At 49.1% G+C, this 11,042-nt stretch overlaps 1 protein-coding gene across 1 annotated transcript in view; it reads right to left on the minus strand.

Annotated features, from left to right (window-relative positions):
- The window catches only part of LOC138492279 (2'-5'-oligoadenylate synthase 1-like), a 170,964-nt gene extending 160,842 nt beyond the window's left edge, over positions 1 to 10,122 (minus strand). Inside the window, exons 1-2 of the mRNA XM_069619330.1 lie at positions 9,939 to 10,122; positions 1,488 to 1,684 (exon numbers count right to left, since the gene is read on the minus strand). The gene's annotated coding sequence lies outside the window, so the exon portion shown is untranslated. The remainder of the gene's footprint in view (positions 1 to 1,487; positions 1,685 to 9,938) is intronic.
- Positions 10,123 to 11,042: the final 920 nt, after the last annotated feature.

The raw sequence follows: 11,042 nt of genomic DNA on the forward strand, positions 1-11,042 counted from the left end.
GCAAGAGGTGTGATGGGCTTTTTCTCTAGTGGGTCGTATTTATTCTGGTGTGAGCATTGAGGGGCTTCCCTACATGGGCCAGAGGGGAGGAGAGTGGAGGCTGGAGGGTGGGGGTTCTGCACAGGGCCCTGAGGGGGCAGACGATCAAAGAAATAATGGCGGCATCCGGGCAAGGGTTGCTGTTGGTTGTGTGAATGCGGGTGAATGATGGCAGTTTCCACTTGTGTTTCAAGTCACCTGACGGGCTGAGTTCCCCTATTCAGTTGCTCCGAAAACAAGATATAAAAGGTAGTTGAAGAGGCCCTGTCCATCTGGACCACCTTAAAGGTCTGCAGTGACATTTAAGACATCCTTCTTTGCCTATTTAAAGACATAACCTTGAACATTGACTTGCTTCTGAGAGGTTTTGCCTGAGAACCTTGGTTTATCAAACAAGAGTGCCCTTTCTTCTCAAAGTCTTCATTCTCTGTGTTTCCTTTACAGGGGTGAGTCTTTAGTGTTTTAATTAGTTGTGTGGATTGATTGTTTTATGTAAGTTCTAATGTTCAAAGAATCTTGATTGGATATTCTCACCCCCCGCTGAAGATATAGTCAGTGCTACCAAAGAGGAGAAGGTGCTATGCCTATCGTGCTGTGCCTCTTTCACATTTATGATTGGGTTCACTGCTGGTTTAGTAGTGGCATGGGGCAGAGAAGGCGGTTTAGACACTATTCATGCCCATGCTATCGCAAAAGATTCTTCCCCTGCTGCATCCCTCCCTTGCTGTGTCGTAGCACTCGTTTCCCGTTTTACCACCCTCTTATCTTACCCCTCGCTCATTTTATTTCTTCCAGCAGGTTAATGTTTGGCTACCCTTGGTGGGGGCACAATACACCTAAAGGCTATTAGCATAACAGAACATCTGGCCTTGCTGCTAAATTTTGATTTTGGACCTAGAAGACATTGGGCATCATTACATCTTGGGTGGTATTCCGGCAGTAAATCTGCCAGAATACCACCCAACGGAATTACCGTTATCGCCACTTGGTCAAATGGCGGTGGCTGAGTTAATCCCCATTTTTTGAGAGTCCATTGGACTCTATGGGGCATTTTTGGCAGAAGTACCAATGCAGTAATTCTGCCAATTTTGGTGATTGTTGGTGGAAAGTGGGAGGATGCTGGAGGTAATTCCCCCACTCCAGGGCCAAACTCGTAGTGTGGAAAAGTGACAGAAATTCTGTTACTGACAATTTTTTCCAACACCGCCATATTTGTAATGAGGCTCATTGACTCTTTTTCCAGCTTCTCCACTTGACTCCACTGTTTAATCATGGGCAAATAATGTCATCCCCATGGGCCTCAGCTCCATACCTGCCAAAGTTGGAAGATTTTAGAAACAAGCTAGATGATGGTAGTCAGCAATTTGTAAATACTGGAAATGTACATCTGGCCACACCACTAGGCACATCCTAGGAAAGCACCACCACCCCCAACACACGGCACTTACCTTCACCACCTTCAGCACCTTAATTTTGGAAGGGTGGCCTCGGTAGCAATTTTCTTTCAGGAATGCACAGATAGTGTCCACGGCAGTGTTCACCTGTCTCCGAAAGACCTCATTGGGCTGCAGGTATTCTTAGATATACGTGTTCAGGTCCAAATCGTTGGCACAGCAGTGGTAGAGATCGGGCGCGCTGCCCATTTCTGTGAACCAAGGTGAGAGCAGAGATTGGACGGGTGCAAAGAAGCAGAGAGAGCAGAGAGCGGGAAGCACAGGAAGCTAGAAGAGCAGTCTCCAAGTTAGATAGTAACAGTGGTACTGGTAAGCTTGGTGGTACCGTTGTTTCTGGACCAGCATACTCCGAGTTCTGTGAGCGGGTGCCTTTCCGCCTGCCAGGTCTGATCTGGTGGGCGGAACGGCATCGGCTTGCAGACCTTGACGGTAGCACCGGCACCATTATCAATGGTGCCGGTGCTACCGTCCTACCCATTCCCATTGAGTCCTATGGGAATCGAATGGGAATGGGGAGTCATTTGTCCTGGCGCCTGCCAACGGGGAATTACCGGGACCGCCGGGGCTGTAATGAGGCCCTGACTGGAAGCACAGAGAGGCAAACAGAGAAATGGTGCAAGAGAAAGATGGTGAATACATACACAGTGACAGAGAGGAGGCCAGTTAATACAGACACAGAGAGACAAGATAGGGGGTGAGTATTTGCACAGACTGAGCAACTACAGGCACAGACAGAGAGAGGCAGGCAATCAATACAGGCGCAAGAGAGACAGAGATGGATGCCTGCCACAGACACAGTGAGTACAGGCAAAGACAGAGAGAGGCAGTCAGTTAAAATAGTTGCAGAGCGACAGGAGACGGCGGTGAGTACTTGCACTGTCAGGGCGAATACAGGCACAGGCGAGAGAGGCCGCCAGTTTTAGGCAATGCCGCAGGGCCGCCCAAGGCGAGGCAGAGTAAATGATGTTACCATCTGGCAGGCTAGGAGAGGGGCAGCTCCCGCCCCCACGCCTGCTCCTCTCCCCCACAAGCGCAGAGACACGCAGTCTCTGTCACACAAAGCTGAGGAAGGGTGAGGTGCGAACAAACGTCTCACCTTTCCTCCAAACAATAAGGCGCTAAGCACCTACAGAAAACCAACAGGCACGCAGGGCCCAGGTTCAAAGACCTGCCTCCTCCTCAGGGGGCCAGACATGTCGGCTATCCGGCCGGGGGCTGGCACACAGCCCCCACTACTATACACATCAAAGACCCAGGGCTTCCCTGGGTCTGATAAATAAGAGCAGAATGCTCTAAGAGAACACAATCTGTTTGTGGACCCTGAACGGGGACCCAAACCGACAGGAGGTTTGCTGTTCACTCAGCGTCTTCCACACTTTGCTTCTTTAGCAGTCTTTAAAAGTTCACTGCTTACGCAGCGTCTTTTCTCCCCTCCTTTGAACATTGTACTGTTCAGAAAACTTTCAGCTACAGGCGAAGGGCGAAACCGCGCTGAAACAGAAGACACCCCGGGGAGAACGCATGTAGAAGTAGGATCCAATGCCGGCACGAACGAGCGCGGAGGAAAAACAAACAAAGCGCCCAGACGCAGGCATCCATGTCTATTTCAGCTTTGCAGACCTAAAAAGACATGGGTCCCAAGCGTAAATCACGGGAACCTCCAGCACCGTCCCAGAAACCAAAATCACCCCACTTGCTAGCAGCCATGGAGGCAGCGGAGCACTGCGGCTGGGCCTGGGTCAGAGAAAATATGTACGGCTTACCAAAAGAAGGGGTCCCCATACCAAGCAGTCATGGGGACGAGACGACACCGGAAAAAAGAAGGAAGTCTGCGGAAGGCATGGGAAAAGGTAACAAAAAACTGTCTAAATTGTACGAGAACATGAGTGAGATGCAACAATTATTGCTAGAAATTAGGGGCAAACAAACACTTCACAAAGCCGAGTCCAGGCATGCAGACCCCACCTCACCAATAGTACCGGACATCACAGTTACCACCCCCCCACCAGCAGCAGCTGCAGCAACACCAATGCCAGCAACACCAATAACAGGTGCCAACAACGCCAACATCAACCGTCACAGTTTTAACTACGCCAACTATGACAGCTCCTGACACAACGGGTGCTTTTAAAGCATGGTCAGTCCCCATTACAAATACCGCAGGACAGACAGGAGCAAGCAACAACAACCCAGCAGAGACGGTTATGATTAGTAGTTCCCAATTAGATCAAAAACTTAAATCTTTTCAAGCAGAAATATTGAACAGATACAAAAGGTGTCTAGCATGGAACATTGACATAACAATCAAAGAAGCATTATGGGCGAAAGAGATCATCGAGATCTTTTCACTGATAGAAGCCCAACGCAAAGGGAAGGATGCTTTTAGGGACCCCAAAAAGATAGAGGAGAAAGCCATAGCCAGAAACTCCCAGGTAGAACAGAATTGGGACAACTGGCTACAGGCTTTCGCCATTTTAGCAACTATTTACGAAGAAAAATTCCCCCACGATGGCAGAAAATGATGGGCATACATGGACAAAATCAGAGAAGTAAAAATCGTTCAAAAAGGGAAAACCTGGCTAGCACACAACATTAGATTCAGGAGAAGCATGTCAGAGAGGCCAGCCATAGAATGGGACGAGGTCCAGAACGACTTATACATGTTAAACGCAGAGCCTCCTTCAGAAGAAGAGATTGCGCAGATAACCCCCAAAAATAGCAAAAACTCACAGGGCCCCAGACCCTCGACAATGAAAACCACAAAAAGGGGGAGCAGCCTTTTCGGAAGAACCAGCCATGCGGGGCTAAAGCTAATACCCACAGGCAGAACAAAACCATTCTCAGAAATCCAACACCCCTTTGGGGAAAACCAGTGCACATAGGGAAAAGAATGCTGGTACAAACACACGTGCACAAACTGCAACGGTGACCATGCAGCAAGTAACAGCACCAGACTACCAGCCAAAAATACAAAAGAATAGCATCAGATGCATCCCGCCAACCCCATGTCTAACCCCGGGCTGCTCACCCATCAACCCAGACTTTTTTGGGGAGGCCCTCAGGAATTATCCAGACAAAGAAACCAGCAAAACAATCCAGCAGGGTTTCACCAAGGGTTTTATCATCCTGTTCAAGGGCATCAGGTCGCTGAATGTTCCAAACAATCTGAAGTCAGCCAGGGATAACCCACAAATGGTCGAAAACAAAATTGAGAAGGAATTACTATTAGGCAGGATCGCGGGACCTTGGGACCGCATGCCTCTCAAAGAGTACATAATATCACCTCTAGGACTGGTCCCAAAAAAAGAACCTGGGAAAATGAGGCTAATTCGTCACCTATCTTACCCCAAAGGCCAATCACTAAATGACGGCATTCCGCACACGGAATCTGCGGTATCATACACACACTTTCAAGAAGCGGTAAGACTCATGCAGGAATGCAGCACGAACGCCCTGATGACCAAACTGGACATCGAATCCGCTTTCAGATTACTGCCAGTTCATCCAGACTCACAGCGATGGCTAGGTTTCACTTTTAAAAACACATTTTATGTAGACAGGTGCCTCCCCATGGGATGCGGAGTATCTTGCGCCCTATTTGAACAATTCAGTTCCTTTTTGCAATGGGCTTTTCAAATACAGAGACCAGGGTCCAGGATAGTACACTACCTCGATGATTTCATGGTAATGGGGCCAGCAAACTCTGAAGAATGCAGCAGAGCGCTGGCGACATTAGAAGAAATGGCCGCGCAATGGGGCATCCCCCTAGCAGCCGAAAAAACGACCAAACCAGCCAACAACATAATCTTTCTAGGCATTGAAATAGACTCCGCAAAGGGCCTATGCAAAATTCCAGAAACAAAAGTAACAGAACTCCTGGAAAAAATACGAAGCTTAACAACAAAAGACAAAAGGCACAGTGAAAGAAATCCAGTCCCTAGCTGGAAGCCTCAACTTCGCAGCCCGAATTATCCCTTAGGGGAGGGTATTCTCCAGAAGTCTGGAACTAAAAATCAAATCTTACACCAAACCCCACCTACACATCCGACTAGGCGCAGAGGTGAAACAAGTTCTGGAAATTTGGGGAAATGTCCTTAAAGATTTTAACGGAATAACACTTTGGCGTACGCCATTGAACACATCGACAAAAAGGGTCCTTTTCACCGATGCAGATGGGAGCAAGGGGTTTGGAGCCATACTAGACACAAAAGTGGCAGGACACTGGCCCATAACATGGCAAGCGGCAGGGTGGACAAAAAACATCACCCACCTAGAAATATTTCCCATCTGGCTTACTTTACACATCTGGGGCAGGCAGCTAGCGAACACGGAACTCTTGGTCTGGTGCGACAACATGGCCGTGGTAGGCTCCATAAACAGAAGATCCACTAAATGCCCTTTAGTGCTGAAAGTCCTAGGAGCCATTACAGCGGTCACACTACAAGAAAACATTGTGGTCAAAGCAAAGCACATCGCTGGAGCAGACAATAATATTGCAGATGCTTTATCTCGCTTTCAGTGGCCAAGATTCCGGGAGGTAGCACCACACGCCCGAAAACAGATGACGCCAATACCAGCAGAATGCTGGACAATAATGGGAATACAAAAATAACGGCATCAAGGCCAGCGCCAAAGAGCAATGGCCAGGTTGCCCAACAAGAACCAGGCACCTCAAAAACGGGTGCCAAAAAAATAACGTTATCAACGCCAGTGCCAAAGAGCAATGGCCGGGTCGCCCAACAAGAACCAGACACCTCAAAAATGGGTGCCAACAAAATAATAACATCAACGCCGGCGCCAAAGAGCAATGGCCGGGGTGTTCAACAAAAAGCAGGCACCTCAGAAATGGGTGCCTACAAAATAATGGCATGAAGGCCAGCGCCAAAGAGCAATGGGCGGGGTGCTCAAAAAGAACAGGCACCTCAAAAAGGGGTGCCAACAAAATACCGACATCAACGCCAGCACCAGTGAGCCCAGGCCGGGATGTCCAACATGATACAGGCACCTTTAAAACGGGTGCCAACAACTCCCTGCCCATAGAAAGTTTGAATCCGGGCCCAGGCTTCTTAATGGAGATAGCAGAGAGAGCACTGGCAAGCACTACTGCAACTCAATACAGTAAGTGCTTACAAACGGTATTTAGAGCCACAGGTTTAAACCATGTCTAGTTAATAACGATTAAAGACATAGAAATATTCTTAAAATGGGCGCATGACCAAGGCTTTAAGAGGGACTGGGCAAAAAGACACCTAGTAGCAATCTCATATTTCTCAAAATCGTGTGGCGACTCAGATCCCACCCAGAACGCCCTCATTTCCTACGCTATGAAAGGATGGGCCAGAGTGGCAGGGCCCCAGATAGACACTCGCCGCCCCCTCGATTTCCATCAACTGGTAAAAATAGCAGACCAGTTGGAAGCCATATGCTGGCACCCATATGAGATTGTACTATTCAAAACAGCATTTTTTCTGGCCTACTTCGGGGCCTTCCGGGTGGGAGAGCACATCGCCTCCAGCACCAAGGCCACAAAAGGTTTAGGCGTCATGGAAGTCATGGTCAGACAAGACAGCGTCAACATAGAAATTAAAAAAACTAAAACTAGGGCCAAAGGATCTATTAACATTTGTTGCATCGACGATGCAACAAACTGCCCAGTATGTATCACCAACCTTTATTATGCACAAAGGCCCCAGGTTGGGGGGAGATTTTTAATCCACCGAGATGCCTCGGCACTAAGCCGCTACCAATTTAAAGGGGTGCTGATGAAAGCGATCGGCAATGCGGGATGGGACCAATAGGACTTTGGTACCCACTCCTTCAGAATATGTGCCGCCACCTCGGCGTGGCAGGGAGGCCTGGCACCAGCAAAGCTAAAAAACATAGGGGGATGGAAGTCAGATTGCTACAAAAGATACATCAGACCACAGCCAATATAGTCATCCCCGTGTCGTTTTCTTCCTCCGCCCCCCTATGCAGAACCAACAGGCGACGGGAAGACCTCGCTCAACTCAGCATGGATTGTCGGCCACTCATTCGTCTTCAGGACAGGCCGATGGGCGGAAGAAACCAAAAAAGGTCCGCCGTTTAAAAATACCATCGCTTCATGGTGGGGTTACAGGGGACTACGGTGGGCCGACATCCACAAAACACTAGCAGAGCTGGTCGCATACAGAGACCCGACTGAATTTCTCATAATACACTTGGGGGGGGGGGATGACCTGGTGAACCCAGGAAGGAAAAACTTATTTGAGGAAATCTGCTCCTCCTTGGCAGGCATTTCCCCCAACTGGAGGGAAATGGAAATATATTTTTCGGCCATCCTTCCCAGAAAGAAATGGCTGGGGGCCCACTGTTACAAATCCGTAGACATTGCTAGAAGAAAACTCAACAGGGGAATAGAGAAATTCTGTGCAGCAAGAGGGCTGGGTTTCATAAAACACCCGGCCATTACCCTGGGTGATCCAGATCTTTTTCACAAAGATGGCACCCACTTATCAATCCAAGACATGGAACATTTCTTTCGGGAAATCTCGGCAACTCTCGCATCTAGAGGCTGTTATTAGGAGATACTTTCGGGGGAACACGGCCAGCAGGTAACCTGCCCGTGTGTGGCGGCACGGGCCACAGGGGGTAACCTCAGGACCCGGTGCCCAAAAGTATGATATTATTATGATATGTGATTATTTGTTTATCTGCATAACCATGTCTGTACAATAAAATCCTACAGCCTTTTATTGCCAACACTTTACAAAATGTTGTGAGACAAATCATTTCGGGTGAGGGTCGGGGTTCGGCTTACAACGATGCATGCATATGGGTTCATCAGTTATGGGCAATGCCGCAGGGCCGCCCAAGGCGAGGCAGAGTAAATGATGCTACCATCCGGCAGGCTAGGAGAGGGGCAGCTCCCGCACCCACGCCTGCTCCTCTCCCCCACAAGCGCAGAAACACGCAGTCTCTGTCACAGAATGCCGAGGAAGGGTGAGGTGCGAACATACGCCTCACCCTTCCTCCAAACAACAAGGTACTAAGCACCTATGGAAAACCAACAGGCACGCAGGGCCCAGGTTCAAAGACCTGCCTCCTCCTCAGGGGGCCAGACATGTCGGCTATCTGGCCGGGGGTTGGCGCACAGCCCCCACTACTATACACATCAAAGACCCAGGGCTTCCCTGGGTCTGATAAATAAGAGCAGAATGCTCTAAGAGAACACAATCTGTTTGTGGACCCTGAACGGGGACCCAAACTGACAGGAGGTTCGCCATTCACTCAGCGTCTTCCACACTTTGCTTCTTTACCACAAAACCCTCCCACCCTACAAATAAGGGAGAAGAACAAAGGAAAGAAGTACAGGGCACTGTACGGTGTCCACAACGAGTTGTGGGACATGAGAAGGCGGCACGGGCCAGAGGGGGTAACCTTAGGACCCGGTGCCCAAAAGTATGATATTATTATGATATGTGATTATTTGTTTATCTGCATAACCATATCTGTACAATAAAATCCTACAGCCTTTTATTGCCAACACTTTACAAAATGTGAGACAAATCATTTCGGGTGAGGGTCGGGGTTCGGTTTACAACGATGCATGCATATGGGTTCATCAGTTACGAAGAATGCCGAATAGCAGCCCCATCATTCTACCATGGGGGTGCAGAATATCATACAACACCGGCACAGAAAGACAAAGACGAATGGTGATGACTTGCACAGGCACAGTGAATTTAGACCCAGACAGCGACAGTCAGGTAATACAAACACCCAGAGACAGAGAGAGGCGGTGAGTACTTGCACAGACATAGGCAGTCAGTTGATACAGCCTGGCATTGAGAGACAGTGGCTGACGGCGAGCGCTTGCACAGACAGAGCGAATAAAGACGCAGAGGGAGGTAGTCAGTTAAAACGTGTACAGAGAGAGCAGGCAGTGAGTACTGCACAGACATACTGAAGCGAGAGAGAGACTGGCGGTGACTACTTGCACATGCACAGTGAATACAAGCACAGGCAGAGAGAGACAGTCAGTTAATACAGGCACAGAGGACAGAGATGGACAGTGAGTATGGTCACAGGAAAAACAGAAATCTAAATAGGCGCACTAAACGGGGACTGGAAGAATTAGCGAAAACAGACGCTGTCCGAGAGGCAGGCAGTGAAAACAGACACTTACTGACAGAATCCGTCACGTGAAAAGGCACAGAAAGAGAGATACATTGACAGACAGCGAGTACGGCCACTGACAGACCATGGCCAGTTGACAAACTCAGAGACGCAACAGGCAACACATATGGAGCGACACAGACTGACACGCACAAAGACGAACAAAATGAATAGAAGGATACACGCAGAAGCTGTGCAAGAGATACACAAGGTGAAAAAGATTGCCTATATAGGAGCAGACGGTTTGAAAATACAGGGATACGAAAGACGAAAGGTATTTTCTCTCACTGGTTTGAGCCCGTTACTGTATTTGATCTTCTTGGGTTCTCTGGGTGTCGTCACTCGTCACTCCTGGGACAAGGCTTTTAAATATCTGTGTTTTTCTCGTCTCCTTCAGTTGGACGGTGGAAGCAGAGGCACAGAGGAGGACCTAATGATGCTGTCCCAACATCTAGGAAGTTTAAGCCAGACTGCGCCTCGCCTCCCCTTACAAGCACCGCCCCTTCACTCTTGCTCTCAGGTAAACACACCCCGTGGCAGCACCTGGCTCAGAGTTTCATTTCTTCGACGTGAGGCACAACATTCTGACGACAGCACTCTAGGCTACTACAGCCTAACGTGGGCGGCGTGACTGACTGCAAATACCGCTCCTTGAGGAAACGGATATTTTAATGTAACAGGTCTCTGCTTAAAAATGCATTGCTTAACATGGGCAGTCGGGTACTGCTCGCCCCCACCATCCCGCTGTAGCCCACCTCGGGTAAATAACTAAGGCCAGACCAGCTTTTCTCATTTGTGGCATAACAAGGCTGCAGTTTATTTTTAAACATTTCACACTCTTACTTCTAACCAAACAATAATATCTTCAAAACATTTTACAGCCCCACATGATCGGCAGCACATTTCTGTTTAACATTGTTACTCTGGCACCACCCTTTCCTCCTGCCATCTCTCTTTTTCCTTGGCCATTCATTTTCCTGCATACTTAGGTCTCACTCCGCGGATCTCGCAGAGCCTCCCGCTCTGGGTGAAACACATTGGCAGTCGCTGCTGATGGGCTGCAGGGAGTGCCGTTATGCTTCCTTTCCCCACCAGCCCAAGCTGGAAGCTGACTACTGGGGGGGGGGGGAGGAGAGGGGGGGTGCCGGTGCCTCTCCTCTTTTTACCATGCTGCCCCCTGCCGTGCTATGCTAACAGGGGGCCATTTACCCATGGTCCTCTTTACCCTCCATCAGGGGGTGAGTTTATGCACTGCTCGATCGCCTGAGTTACCACCACCGTAAAAAGTGGTTTTAGCACCTTTGTCGCCCCCACAAGTGCAAAATGGGCTTGCTGTTCGCATCCTCACCCTGTCATGGCGTCCTGGTACCAACCCATGTCTGAGAGGTGAAC

The sequence above is a fragment of the Ambystoma mexicanum genome, chromosome 10 (genome assembly GCF_040938575.1).
Source record: "Ambystoma mexicanum isolate Mex_15411 chromosome 10, UKY_AmexF1_1, whole genome shotgun sequence".
Lineage (NCBI taxonomy): Eukaryota > Metazoa > Chordata > Amphibia > Caudata > Ambystomatidae > Ambystoma > Ambystoma mexicanum.